Source organism: Hyperolius riggenbachi, chromosome 2 (genome assembly GCF_040937935.1).
Source record: "Hyperolius riggenbachi isolate aHypRig1 chromosome 2, aHypRig1.pri, whole genome shotgun sequence".
NCBI lineage: Eukaryota > Metazoa > Chordata > Amphibia > Anura > Hyperoliidae > Hyperolius > Hyperolius riggenbachi.
In genome coordinates, this window is record NC_090647.1 from 248,293,744 (window position 1) to 248,309,883 (window position 16,140).

The window sequence follows — 16,140 nt, forward strand, 5'->3', positions numbered from 1 at the left end:
TGTGAAAAAGCAAACATACCTCCAGTGGCGTAGCTACAGATCATGGGGCCCCATAGCAAACCTTTCATAGGGCCCTCAGATGTTGGCACTCTTAAGCAATGTCACCTGCCCCTATCCTACGGATATGAGTTAATTGGGCAATTTACATTCTCATGCAATCAACACTGCACATAGTTCAGGGGCACTGAGACAAAGTGAGAGGGTGGAGGAACATAAGAAAATTAATGGTGAATACTTTAAGTACCACCTGGGCCCCCTCTGCTTCAGGGCCCTATAGCAGATGTCATGGCTGCTATGGTTATTGCTAGGCCCCTTCCTCCAGTGGATACTAAAAAATCTTGTGATGTGAGGGTCAGAAAGAAAAGAAAAACATGCACAGGTCTTTCAAGCCTGCTGTCCATAATAGTGATATAACAAGATGACAGGGTCCACTTAGGCCTCATCCCCACTTGTGCTTTACTGTGCATTTTCAGCAATGCACATAGTGTGATATACAAAGACTGCACTGTCTGATGTTCCCACCGTGCACAACAGAGTGGAGTCTCATTCATTATGAATAAATGAGATCTGTACTGCATGTGAGAGCAACGCAAGTGCCATGCAGTGCTATATATGATGCATGGCCATCTGCATTCCAAGCAGTACACACGTGAGTATGGCAGAAATCACTGTAGGATAACATGTATTTCCACTGAGACATACATATTGTAAGCATGTCTGCGTTGACAATATGACGTCAAATTTTTTCCTCATCAGCTCTTAGTTTGCAAAAGGTAGGGAAATGTTTGTCCTTTGGGAAGACCATAGGATTGCTGCAAACAGGAAGTGACTATTTCTACTGAACAGCTCTTCCTTTCCACACAAACTTGTTGACTGTGGTAAAATAGACGTGTGTAATCAGCTATCTACCTTATTTCAGAAAAAAATGAAAGGTATACTTACTTTAAGCATGTTTTGGAGGTTTTCTTTTGCGTATTTTTCAAGATATGGCACATTTGAATGTTTACAGCTACTCACTAAAATTAAGCCTTTAAATCCTCATTTTTAATGAAGATGTTTGCGAGACTTCTTTGCGCACATAACTATCTGGTAAACTTTCTACGGAAACAGGCGATTGCACAAAATAAGCTGTGTCAACACTGAAAAGTTACAAGCGCTTATGTGTTCATTCACTTCACTGAGTGCTGTAATCGGAGATATTGGCAAGTTGATGAATACGCTGCAATTATGTTTCATTTGTCCTGTTAAATCTATGACAAACGTACTTACAGCTCGAACCAACACACTGCCGTTCAATATTTATTTGCAGCAACATTGTATTAAAATGTTAATTAGCCAGGTCCCAACTAAGCAAGGCATTGCCTACATTAACCACTACTGAAATACATTTACTAGAGAATAGTGCATGCACTGAGAGTAATACAAAAGATACATCCAATCTAGCAAGCAAGGGGGTTATATGCTATGCAGGGAGGGTGACAGTGCCACTTCTAATGCTTTCTAGTGCTCAGACAAGTAAGGCAAATTGAGAATGCACACAAAAGTGAATGAAACAACAAAAATGTATATGTTCATTGGAAACTTGATAGACTAGTCTCTTGAGTTGCAAAACATGCAGTCAGCTGGACACAGATATGGGGTTAATTAATAGGTGAACACAAACCTTCCTGCTGAGAGTGCTCAGAAGAGTGTTTGAGAAGAGGTGTGCAGGTCCGAGTGTAAGAGAGGCTGGAAACGATGCCTCACAGACACTCTCTCACAGCAGCCTCAACCAAGCAAGAAAGAAACAGAAACGTAATTGCTGATGTTGACCATCCAGCTTAAACGTTCATTGTTACTGGCAAGTTAGGCCAGCAAGTAGAAAGTGCAGCATGTGGGCTCCAGGCAAAGTGGTGCAATGCACCATACATAAACCACTCCGTGTATTTAAAATCTGTTAGCTAGGACTCTAGAGAAACTTCAAATTTTACTAGCACTAATGTTAGCCATATATACTGTATATGATTAAAATGCTATGCTCAGAGCATCCGTGTATTAATTGTCATTCACTTATTGAATCCGTAGGTCTACATGACACTCTGCGCATTGAATTTGGAGAAAATTTAGTTCTAGTTGCCTGTGGATGCCCTGCTGTTCTTTCTACTTGCAAAGCCCCAAGGGCTGGCGTTATATTTGCGTTAAAGGCAACAGGATGATACAACTTAAAAACACAAGCAGGTAAGAAGTAAGAGAAAACTGGAAAACAGACAAACTTAAAGCAGTAAAGCAGTAAATGACAATACCAGGTTCAAATTCTACATTGTATATTTTCAAAACATGGCAAATACAACACAATTTAAAGAACTCTTGGAAAACTTGTTGACAGAGTTATAAAACGTGGTTAAACAGTTTAACAGTGTGGGGTCACCAATGACTTGAAAACCAAACGATCTCCATTCTATACATTAATCGAAATCCTTTGCAGCCTGGAAGCAGTGCCAGTTTGCATGGAACGAAGATTGAGCTTTATTTCACTTTTTCATGACTTAAACTCTTGGATCTTGTGATGTTAGCATAGACAACAGGTTCATAATAATGAATAATAATCAGTTAAATGAAAAGTATCATTATACTCAATTACAGTGGGTTGCAAAAGTATTCAGCCCTCTTGAAGTTTTCCACATTTTGTCATATTACTGCCACAAACATGAATCAATTTTATTGGAATTCCACATGAAAAACCAACACAAAGTGGTGTACACGTGAGAAGTGGAACGGAAATCATACATGATTCCAAACAATTTTTACAAATAAATAACTGCAAAGTGGTGTGTGAATAATTATTCGGCCCCCTTTGATCTGAGTGCAATCAGTTGCCTATAGACATTGCCTGATGAGTGCTAATGACTAAATAGAGTGCACCTGTGTGTAATCTAATGTCAGTACAAATACAGCTGCTCTGTGAGGGCCTCAGAGGTTGTCTAAGAGAATATTGGGAGCAACAACACCGTGAAGTCCAAAGAACACACAAGACAGGTTCAAGACAGGTCAGGGATCAAGTTATTGAAAAATTTAAAGCAGGCTTAGGCTACAAAAAGATTTCCAAAGCCTTGAACATCCCAAGGAGCACTGTTCAAGCGATCATTCAGAAATGGAAGGAGTATGGCACAACTGTAAACCTACCAAGACAAGGCCATCCACCTAAACTTACAGGCTGAACAAGGAGAGCGCTGATCAGAAATGCAGTCAAGAGGTCCATGGTGACTCTGGACGAGCTGCAGAGATCTACAGCTCAGGTGGGAGACTCTGTACATAGGACAACTATTAGTCATGCACTGCACAAAGTTGGCCTTTATAGAAGAGTGGCAAGAAGAAAGGCATTGTTAACAGAAAGCATAAGTCGTCCAGTTTGCAGTTTGCCACAAGCCATGTGGGGGACACAGCAACTATGTGGAAGACGGTGCTCTGGTCAGATGAGACCAAATGGAACTTTTTGGCCAAAATGCAAAACACTACGTGTGGCAGAACACTAACACTGCACATCACTCTGAACACACCATCCCCACTGTCAAATATGGTGGTGGCAGCATCATGCTTGGGGGGTGCATCTCTTCAGCAGAGACAGGGAAGCTGGTCAGAGTTGATGGGAAGATGGATGCAGCCAAATACAGGGCAAACTTGGAAGAAAACCTCTTGGAGACTGCAAAAGACTTGAGACTGGGGCGGAGGTTCACCTTCCAGCAGGACAATGACCCTAAACATAAAGCCAGGGTAACAATGGAATGGTTTAAAAAAAAAACATATCTATGTGTTAGGATGGCCCTGTCAAAGTCCAGATCTAAATCCAATCCAGAATCTGTGGCAAGATCTGAAAACTGCTGTTCACAAACGCTGTCCATCTAATCTGACTGAGCTGGAGCTGTTTTGCAAAGAAGAATGGGCAAGGATTTCAGTCTCTAGATGTGCAAAGCTGTTAGAGACATACCCTAAAAGTCTGGCAGCTGTAATTGCAGCAAAAGGTGGTTCTACAAAGTATTGACTCAGGGGGCTGAATAATTACGCACACCCCACTTTGCAGTTATTTATTTGTAAAAAATGTTTGGAATGATGTATGAGTTTCATTCCACTTCTCACCTGTACACCACTTTGTATTGGTCTTCCATGTGGAATTCCAATAAAATAGATTCATGTTTGTGTCAGTAATGTGACAAAATGTGGAAAACTTCAAGGGGGCCGAATACTTTTGCAAGCCACTGTAGTATCATTATACTAAATTAATACCGAAAGTCTTTTAGTATCCCCAGGATAGCTACAGAAAATCATCACTATTCATGTATTTCTGAACTAGCAATATATATAAAAAAATAAAAAAAAAAGTGTTGTAGGCAACACTTTTTACGTTATGTCGGCACTTCTAAGACGTTTATGTTGTTTAAATCAGTTTTGGGCTGAATGGAAGAAACAGATTTTCATGCTGTACTAAGTTAGACAGCAGTTTAGACTGCTTCTAGAGTAGAGTACTAATGGTACTGGGTGTTCCATTATGCAATACTGACTTCAAAAACAATATGGGTTTTGGCCCGCTGTGCTAACAACGCTCTAGAAGCAATGTTTTAGTTAACATTTGATCACAGATTGCATTATGGTGTCCAGCCAAATTATTTTATTTTGTTTTTGAATTAAGTGGAAAAAGATTAGGACCTTTGTCAGGTTGGAACTGCTGGTTGTGATCCAGTTTACCATTTCTTCTTTGCCCCAGAAATGGGATCAAGCAAATGGGGATGTAAAATAACATCTCTGCAACAACAAAAGAAAAACTAAACAAAAAAACACCTTTAAACAACAGAGAGAGATGCTAGAATATTTTTTCTGCTAAGTCTTCACTGAGGATATGCTGTTTACCCCTTTTGGTCTCAGCAGTTGGCTTACCAAAAATTGGGAATGAGGGAAACTCTTTCTCATGGGAAGCAATAAAAACAAAAGCCTGGCAGATGTTCCAACACCTCCCTAATCTACCCACAGCTAAGGAGAATAGTTGTGACTTGAGTTCTTAAGTACAACTTTAATAACTGATTGCTTTTTAAAAGGAACACAAATTCCATGTCTTTGTGGGGAAAGCCTTCAGCAGTCTGAACACAGCCAGTCTGGAGCAGCTCAGAGGTTGGATCCCTGTATCACATCCAAACCATCACATCTAAATGATGCTACACTGACATTTGCTCCAGTAACTGATTATTAATAATCAATAATACATGGATTTTATTCTGCATGTTAAGAAATGATACTTTACCTTTAACCATCTTATTTGTTATCATGAACACATATGCTTAAAGCAGATAACAATAAAACCTTTGAATGTTAAGCCTCCTCATTCTAGATATTAATTCAACAATTATTTGTTGCACAGCATTAGTCTATTTCATAATGATGCCTTGCTGAGATAATTATTTTATTAGCCAAATGTAGTTCATAAAAAGCCCTGCTTATGTGAGCAGCGGAAATGGATTGTGTGCTTTCAGTGTGTGAGCTTTGGTTTTCTTTATAGACCGATATTCCCTGTACCTAGCATAAATAGTTACTCAATAAGAAGCTTATCTTAAGAAAAAGATGTAGAGCTTAGTTTAAACTACAAGGTGAATGAAGAAACCTGCAGGAAACTCCCTATTAATTACCCCTGAGGAAAAATGATGTTAGTAAAACACAATCTGTGAAAGGTGGTTGAGCCTGTGTCCATGTACACATAGGATCTACACCCTCCCTTTCTACAATGCATGTACATGCAGGGTGGCATTAGGAGTGTCTGAATGATAACAGTGACAAAGAACAAATAGCATGCAAACAAAATAATTGTGTTTGCCACCACAGAGTGGATGGTAGCGGGAGGAAGGATGGGAAGCTCAGAGAGAGCAGGAGACAGGTTTGTCTTTATTATTGAGAAAGCTGGTTAAGCATTGGCAAAGTTTCAAATGCGAAATATGTATTGATGTCTTCATTACTGAGAGGGTTTACAAGGTAAGTAGACAGAGATGATCAACAGCAGCGTCAGCAGCAGCTGCTACAGCCTCCAGCATTAAAGAGGAATTCTATGCGTCACAGAATTCATGATGCCAATGTTTCAATTGAAAAAAAATAAAACAACAGGATTTCATGAGCATTAATTCGACATATCTGACCATTATCAGGAGTTCCAGAACGGCATAGGTTATTCTCTTGTGCGGACTATAAGCAGCAAAGGAAAAAAAACTGTACTACCGTATATACTCGGATACAAGTCGACCCCAATATTTGACCCTCATTAGCTGGAATTTTTCAATTACTCAGGTATAAGTCTATCCAGCAAAGTTAATGGCTGCACTCGAGGACCAGGATGGGTAAATGGATGAATTTCATACAACATTGTAGTCATTATACCATCCTGGCCCCCAAGTACAGCCAATAACTCTTCAAGCACACATTCAGTCATTAACCTTCTGCCTGTAACTCCATATCCCAAATGCATGCTGCCTGCAACTCCCCCACCCATGCTGCCTGTAATTACCCCCTCTCTCCCACCCACCATCACCCATAGGGAGCACCTGTCTCCATTTCACCCCTCACCTCCCACCATCACCCAAACACTTGCTGCCCTTAATTCCCCCCTCCCTCCCACCATCACCACAACACTTGCTGCCTGTAATTTCCCCCTCCCTCCCACCCACCCACCATCACCCAAAGGGAGCAGTCTGTATCAAGTTCCTACTTGCGCTGTGTAATCCCTCCTCCCTCCCACCCACCATCATCCAAAAGGAGCCGTTTGTATCCATTTCCTACTTGCGCTGTTTAATGCCGTGCAAAGTGATTCCCGCAGCAGAAGCCATCACCCCCATCACGTGTGCTGCTTTACCTCTTCTCCCTTCACTCGCGCTGACCTCCGTGCTTTAGCATAGCTTCCGTCTTCTGACATCGGGAGGCGGGGCTACGCTACAGCACGGAGGTCAGCGCGAGTGAAGGGAGAAGAGAGGACACAGCGCACGCTGATGGGGGTGACGGCTTCTGACACGGAAATCGCTTTGCACAGGTGCAAGTAGGAAATTGATACAGACGGCTCCCTCTGGATGATGGTGGGTGGGAGGGAGGGGGGAGTTAAAAAGACACTGGTATATTGGCTATAAGTTGGGAAATTTAGGACTACTCGTATATAAGTCCCCCCCCCCCCCCCCACTTTTATACTTTGAGTCATTTCTAAATTTCTCGACTTATAGCCGAGTATATACGGTACTTCCTCCTTTTAAACTGCAAATAAATGCAAAGCTTATGCCTGCAGCTGTGTAAATCAAATGATATTTTCCTGCTCATGACGACACAAGCAGGAGCACCACTAATCATGTCCAGTCAGCTGGCCACTCCCTAATTGTCTAAGCACATTCCAGAGAAAACGGCCAGTGACAAAGGCTACATTTCTCTACAATAGCCATACGTGAACTAGATGATGTAGAGATAAACTTGAAACTTACAGGGATAGAGGATAACATATTTTTTTCTCTGCTAAGCCCTTTCTTTTTATCAGGAGCCAAAGATCCAGAAGTGAAGTAGAAGGTTATGTGAACACCACTTTCAAAGCACTGTCCAATTCTCATCTCACCTTATGGCAAAGATGCCTCTGTGCACCAGTTCTGACTCATTGGTTATTAATTCATAGTTACAGAAAAATTAGGGAAATATTGTTATGTATCACACTGGTGACCATCACACCAAATGGGAGCCTTTGAAGATTTTAAGCTATACACGGGCACTGTATTTTTGGCTGGGATGTTAGATTACTGACCCAAATTCCATAGGAATATAGTCATTCTCATCTGTTAGTGTGACATGGGCATCTGAACAATTATAATGCTGTAATCTGTAATAACTATACTTCTATTAAATTCAAACTTTTGTCAAGTGATACATTTGGGCTTTAGTTATGTACTTAAAGGACCACTATCGTGAAAAAAGTAGGGAGTTAAAATCTGACAGAACAGACAGGTTTTGGGCCGGTCCATCTCCTTATGGGGGATTATTAGTGATTTCTTTGTTTTCAACACCATTTCCTGAACAGCAGTTGCAAAGTCTAACTGCCAAAATAGCGTGCAAGTCAATGACTCAGGCAGTAGTGGAGCTGAAGAATCACCATAACAGCCCAGCAAATCTTAATATTAACCTATACTTACATACATATAACAAAGCAAAGCACTGTACATAGATGCGTTTAGAGTACAAATTGAAAATGAACAATCAGAAATAATACTACACAGGAATGGTGAAGCCTACCCAAAAGGACTACCATTATTTAAAAACAGCCTGCAGTAGTTGGCATCATATAAATCTCTCAGTACAGGTTTCCTTTAAAGAGTAACTGTTAGCCCCCAAATTGAAATTTAAAACACTATTGCAATGTTTTATTTATTATATAAGTGAGCCAAAAAGCCAATGTACAAGTTAAAAATCAATCTAATTTTGTTACTATCTAACCTTTTCCCCCAGCTCCGGACGCAAGCCGCATATCAGATACTGTAGCATGCAGAGCATGCCTATGTCTGGCCGACCCCCCTCTCCCCCCCAGGACCAGGTGCCAATATATTCTCCCCACCGCAGCTGACCGCTCTGACACGGAGAGAGTGGCAGCACTTCCAGAGCAGCACCGCAGAGCAGCCAGCGCCGTGCATCTCTCTCACATGTGATTCTCTCACATGTGACTCGGCGGCGGCTGCTCTGCGGTGCTGCTCTGGAAGTGCTGCCGCTCTCTCCGTGTCAGAGCGGTCAGCTGCGGTGGGGAGAATATATTGGCACCTGGTCCTGGGGGGGAGAGGGGGGTCGGCCAGACATAGGTATGCTCTGCATGCTACAGTATCTGATATGTGGCTTGCGTCCGGAGCTGGGGGAAAAGGTTAGATAGTAACAAAATTAGATTGATTTTTAACTTGTACATTGGCTTTTTGGCTCACTTATATAATAAATAAAACATTGCAATAGTGTTTTAAATTTCAATTTGGGGGCTAACAGTTACTCTTAACAAGTTCTTTCAGGGGCCACAGAGCCTTCAGCTGTTATTTTATGCATACTGAGGTCAGCCAAGTCACACTTGGCATAGACTTTATTATATCTGAACGATTAGTGTAATCTTTTTAAACTTTCACTAAGCACTAGCTTTAATGTTTTAAAATGTAATATGAACTGCAAATTCTGATTAGGATTTATCATTTTTATTAAATCCTACAGATGGTGTTTGCATTAAAGTGATGTGCCGCCACAGGAATGTCATTTTCTTCTCATCATATTATGTATGTTAATTAGATCATTCACATGAGGTACAAGAGGACAGTGTACTTTGGAGTATGGCACGAAGGGGTTAAACTCAAGCTAAAACTATTTTTTAGTTACTGGAAATAACTAGCAAAATGTTGTAAATTGTGCATTGTGAAAAGCAAGTGTTATTTGGGACACGCACAAGTCAGCCAGAATAGTGTGTCGATACCCTTATGTACTGTTAGACAGATGTCTAAAGCAAATAGAAAATTAACGCATGCTATATGCCACAATTTCCAATCGGGCCTATTTAAAAATGTGGGGGAATATCTCTCCCTTTTATCTCTATTTTTTTACCATATTTATAAAAGGAAAATAATGTTTCCATCGGCAAACTAGGTTGAAAAAGTGGAGGAAAGAAATTCTGTAAATCAAATGTGTCAAACTCAAATACAAAGTGGACCGCAATTGTACACTGGGGCCTAGTCGCGGGCCAACCTCAATGTCTACTGGCCACCTTACTCAATTTATAAGGCTTCCCTTGTGGTCTAGAGTGGGCCAAACATAATGCAAAGTGGGGAAGCCACTTGAGGGCTAAATGTAATGGCTCTGAGGGCCAGTTTTGACCCGCGGGCCGGAGTTTGACATGTATGCTGTAAGTGAAGAAAAGATGACCCATTGAAATAAAACTGAAAAAAAAAAAGGTGAACAAGAACCATAAAAGTTAACAGTAGGGCTCACCTGCCCTACAGTTATAAAAACATGGAGATGAATTCCAAAAGGTAACAAGAGGTCTACTCATACAAGCCCTTTTCAAAGCAATTGAAATGCTGTATAAAATGCAAATAAAAACAATATAATGTTCTAAAAATCATGCATAGAAGTCATTGAAAATAACACATAGACAACATAGCAAATGTTGAAACTGAGAATCTTTATTGTTTCATGATAAATATATGCTTATTGCCAATTAAGCAATAACATCAATCGGTTTTAAAAAAGTTGGGAAAGGAGACCGTTTAAGACAGTATCTTTCCACCTCTCCTTGCAACATTCTGTAAATATATGGGAACCTGCTGGGGCAAAGTACTTCAGTTATAAAATGTTGTCCCATTCCTGTCTGATACAGGAATGCTGCCCTAAGCAGTAAGCAGTCTCTTCTGCCATATTTTCTATATCATAACCCATCAAATGTTTTCAAAAAAGTGACAATTGTGGACTGCAGGCTGGGTAGCTTATCTCTGGGACTTGTTTACTATGGAGCCATGCTGTTGTAATATTTGCAGCCTGTATAAGTTCTGAAGCAAAATTTGCTATGTAGACAAAATCTTTCTTCAGGGAAGGCTTTTCTACAAGATGATGCCAAATGTAATAAAGCTATTCAGCCTTAAAGTGAGCCTGTAGTGAAAGGGAAATGGAATTCAACATATGTATGTTCTTTTAAGCTCTATTTACACTTTTTGGCAAATGGGCGCATCGTGCCGCAACTCATCACAACACAATAAGTGTAAACAGGGCCTCAAAAATGCTGCTTGCCGACGCTTTTATCAATACACACGAGTACAGAGGACAACACAGGGACAATACAGGGAGTCCCGACATCGCGGAGGGTCGGAGGTTTGTATCGGCAGGTGTTCGTAATTCGGGGACTCACTGTATTTCGAATATAAGCCGCAGTGACTTTTTCTTCAGATTTTTTGGGGAGAAAAAGTGACTTATATTCCCGAAAAATACAGTAATTAAAAAAAAATCTTTGCAACTTTATGATAGGGAACTATGTTGCGTAATTGATGAAACGTTTGCCTGTCCAGTGTTTTTAGAAGGTGCAATTTCCTTCTTAAACTATTCTAAAGCAGGAGAAGAAGAATTCTCAAAATCCTTGGTGCAGTCTATGAGAGAATCCTCTGAGTTAGGTAAAATGTACTGTGGCAGCTTTAGCTTTATTTTAGTGGGAAAACAGAAGCAGTCAGAGCTCTTCTTAGAGAAGGATGAACTGAATGAGGTCAGTAGTCCAGATACTCCTACTTTCATAAAAATCTCACAGTATAGCTGCTGTCTGGGTTTTACAAGGAAGAGATGTGACTGACAGCTGTGAAAGATTCACATACAGCATAAACTGTCAGCTTATTCCTCAGTGTGGCAGCTTTGCATGAGTTGTAGAAGTGCTATCAACTACTTTGACAGATTAGCGCTGGTTTTGCGCTGTTCTAATTGTACGACATTTCTAAAAAACTCATGCAAAACTAGCGCAAAAGTCTTCTTATTTTGTAAGTAGAGAATTTACTCTCAGAACACATGCAAATTACAATACTAATCAAATAGGTAGGAAGTAAAAAGAAAAAACTGTCTTAATTGCTTTGTTAAATCTGGCCCACTGACACTCTGTAAGGCCTCTTGCACACTGCACACGATTCAGATTCCGCTTTTTAATCTGTTTTTACATCCGATTCAGATTCCGATTTGCAGTGTGCAGGGAGCAAACTGCAAATCAGAATCTGAATCGGATGTAAAAACTGATTAAAAAGCGGAATCGTGTGCAGTGTGCAAGAGGCCTTATGCATTTTTTATACCCAATATGTTGCTGAACTACCACCAGTTAACCTATTTAGTTACAAGATGATCCAACAGTTTAAGAACTTTACAACTTTGTGGTTTTGTTTTTTTTTGCCCCAGTCCTACATTTTATGAAAATGGTTACTGGCATCAAATTTAAAAAGAGCATATTATTTTCATGAAACTTTCAACAAAATTAGTTTCAACATTTGATACGTTGTCTTTTTAGTACTTCCAATTAAATTCTGTTGTAAAGGTTTTTTTTTTATCAACATAGTATACAGTCTGTTTCAGCTAATTTTTAAGCAATTCAGTTTTCAATTTTATAAAATTGGCAGCTTGAATGATCACCACTTTTATTAGGGATTAACACTTACCTAGGATAATTAGTTTCCTTTGGCAATCACCAATAGCAGTAATCGCCATATTCAAAAAGGGGCAAACAAGTGATTGCGACTGCAGAGATCCCAAAGGAGTGTTCCCTACTTCAAATGTGCAGAATACCATTGGCTTAAATGTACAATAGGCATGCTTGTTCAAAAACCCTATTCTCTAGTTCTGGACAGATCAGCAGAGGTCATCTGCAGCTACCTGATGTCCTCTGCCCATCATTTGCCCGTTTGCAAAATATGATCAGAGGGTCTAATCAAGAGAATGGAGCTGCAGAATTGCCAATCAAAACAATGCCATCAAAACAAATTAGATTGCGCTTTTATAAATATAGAGTGATCTAATTTTCAAAACGACAAAGTAATATATGGCCATCTAAATCAGATGATCACTTGATAGTAAAAAAATAAAAGCCCCAAGTGTTGGAAAAAAAAAAACCATTCCCCTGCGCTCCACTGTGATGTTCTCCATAACCAAAGTGGCAAAAAAAAAAAGTTCAAAACTTTTTTTTGGGTCAACAGGTCTGTTCCCCTCTTTGTAAATATATTTTCAAATAACAAATACTGAAACATGGGGAGCAGAGTACAAATTGTGATATTCCCACATTTATGAATACGGTAGACAAACTCGAGGTGATATTTGTCAGCAAAAACTTTGGAAATCATGTTTCCAGTTTCATAAACAGTGCCCAATGATTTTAGGCATTGGCAGCATACAAAGACAAAGCAGTTCCTATTCATTGGCAGATTCAGTTTGTTTGCTAGGTTAACAAGCAGCTTGGGGCGTGACCTGGCATATTTAAACAGCGTGTCAGAAGCACCTAAGCAAAAAGGCGCCAGGTGCATCTCTGACATTACGCTGGTAAGTTATTTGTATTATATTGATCCTGATTGCTGGTGTTAACCAGTTCTGCCTCTTCTCCTATGTAGATTCCCCACACCTGCCTTCCCTTAGACATCCACTCACGTGCTATACACCATCACACCCTTGCCCCACCATTACACTTATCATTACAACACTTGAGTGTTGTTATACACCCACCAATTCAGTTTCACCTCCCACTCCCACTATTCAAGTTAACCCCAGTATCTCCCTTGCCCATCACTCCAACCCCCTCCCCCACTGCCCCTGCAGAAACAAACACCCCCCGCTTCTTGTCCCGCATACTCCAATTTTTCTAAACCATAATATATACACACAACTAATGTACTTATGTATTGAGCACGTCTTGTCCGATCATACACCAACATGCGCTTTTTGTTCCCAGCTGTGTGCTCCTACTTTTTACTGCCTGATGAAGCGGGTGTAAGCCTGCGAAACGCGTTGTATTTAACCCCTGGAGTGTACCATTAAATTTACCTTGTTGAATTACACAGCTTCCTTGTGTCTGCTTGAGGGAGGTAAGTCCACCACTGCCTCCTAAGCAATTTTAAATATTTTAAATCGTGTTTTTATCCTTTTGGCGCCTCTGTTCTTTTCACGTTACATTGTACATCCACCCTTGGTGGAGGGGGATACCCCTTTTTCTTCACGTCTACAGAGAGCGACTTCTTAATCCTGAGTGAGGACAGGTTAATCTCCTCACCTGCCTATACAGTGGTTGCCTGGAGGTAACCCTGGTTTGTGAGTATATAATTTACTCCTTCTCACTATACCAAATTGCCTGGACTTACTACACTATATTGGGCTCTCGGTTCTTTTCCTTTTTGTTTGCTAGGTTGTAGCTCCAACTAAATCAAAGGGATATTAGGGTGGAATAAAGGGGAGCCAGCACAAAAAGTGAGATTTTAGTTAATGGTAGAGCTCAGACACCCAACAACTTCCAGTTCATTTTGGGACTTCAGCCATGCACTGGTTTCTGGCTTTGAGGTCTTGGCAGGGGACTGTCTTAACAGTAAGAAATCTTTAGCATATTCTTAAAGCATACCTGAAGCAGATTTAAAAATATTAATCCATGAATGGACCTATGCAAGTACTAAGATCCTGTTGATCCTTCCCCTGCTCTGCATTAGTATAGTGGAGTAATTCCCTCTGGCATGCTCTGGAGAAAGTTGACAGTCAAATACATTTTCCGGGGCTTAAAGGGGAACTTCAGCCTAAACAAACATACTGTCATTAAGTTACATTAGTTATGTTAATTAAAATAGATAAGTAACAATCTCTTACCCATCCTGTTTCAAAAGAACAGGCAAATGTTTGTGACTTCATGGGGGCAGCCATATTTTTCATGGGGCAGCCATCTTTTTGGTTGAAAGGAGGTAACAGAGAGCATGAGACAGTTCCAACTGTCCTGAGTCCTGATCACCCCTCCCAGCTGCGTGCGCTAGGCTTCAAAACTCAAATTCAATATTTGAAAAAAAAATTGCACCAAAAGAGCAGAACGAGAACAACAACATCAGGAAACCCATCCTGCTTTGCACAGCATCAGGGGAAAAATGCCCGGGAAGTTTTCTTCTGTGCAGCTAAAAATGAGGCTTGGGGAAGAAAAACAAACTTCTGATGCTGTGAAACTGTTAAAGAAACACCAAGCCTTTTCAGTTCTGCTGAGTAGATTTTTAGTCTGGAGGTTCACTTTAACCTGGATTTCAGCTTGTGAAAGGTGGGTGGGGTTTGTGTCACAGAGGGCAGAGAGGGGTCACAGGCCAGCACTGCATCCGGGTTAAGCTTAGAGTGATTCTCTAAAGTTGACTTTGACTGCAGCTTAATGAAGGCATTTACTTTACTATATGAATGAGGAGCAATGTTGTAAGTACTAGAACCTTGTCACATAGGGCTGTTCTTGGGGTAAGGGTTTTAGATACAATTTCGGGGGGAAAAACAAAAACATTTTGGGTGAACTGATCATTAAAAGAAACATACCAGCTTTTCCTCCTTTTTGTAAATTAGATTTAGCACAAAACCATCAAGTACATTTACATGCCAGGGGAGAGGAGGGGGTGGGGAGATGTAAAATAAATAAATAAGTGTGAAAATAATTATCTTAAAACAGAATAAATCGGATGAAAGATTGGAAGAAAAAAAATTGATGAAATAGTCTACTAGAGGCAGTTCTAAATAATGAACAACTGTAGTGCAGTTGTGTGAATCTCATGTATGGAACATGAACAATTGATTTAAAGGAATACTATCGATACCCAAGTGTTCTAAAATGACAGTGTGCAAATAATGTCTAAGTAGCTGTGTAAACATTTCCCTACTTTTCATGTTAAATATCAGAGGCAAAAGCTGTAATTTATTGAGGGTAGGATTTAGCTATATTGGGACAAATCAATTGCAGAAGGGGTGTCTGCTTCAATGCACAGCCAGAGTTGCATATCAGACTACAGAAAGCAAATATCAAACATATCAAACTCTGAAAGCAAAAACAGTATGAAAAGGCTGTGACAATTAGTTACATTTCCTGCTCTCTTCAGACACTTCAGTCAGAAACACAGGACACAGCAGCTGCAGCTGTTGGGAGCTCTCTTCTCTGTCACACACAGAGCTACACATAGGCCTCGATTCATAAAGCATTCCCGCATTCGGAAATGCTGAAAACGGCTCACTTTACCGACCACACAGCAAAATCTGTATTCATAAAGGCTTTTTCCACATGAAAAGCCGACATTCGCAAGCAGAGTGATAAATCACCGCCTTGCGCGGTGATTATCATAGCAAAAGTAACAAGTAGTCAATTCATAAAAATTAGAGGTAGCGGTATGCGGACGGGTATTACCGCTACCTCTGATGTGGCGAGAAGCGTGCGGAATACAGTGCAGTGAATGGGACAGACCTCCCAAGCAGCTGCAGAGAGAACACCGCACGGAGGGATTCCGCCTGCTTCTCCTGTTTCCGCATGTCTCCCGACAGCCTAACGCCTGCCTACTGCGGAATATCTCCGCACGCCTGTCACAACTAGCAACATTTTTATGAATTACCACCCTGAAGGCGGAAATACCGACAGCGGTGTTTCCC

At 40.6% G+C, this 16,140-nt stretch overlaps 1 protein-coding gene across 8 annotated transcripts in view; it reads right to left on the reverse strand.

The window, feature by feature from the left end:
- MSI2 (musashi RNA binding protein 2) overlaps positions 1–16,140 on the reverse strand; it is a 481,843-nt gene that overhangs the window by 119,618 nt on the left and 346,085 nt on the right. The window lies entirely within an intron of this gene.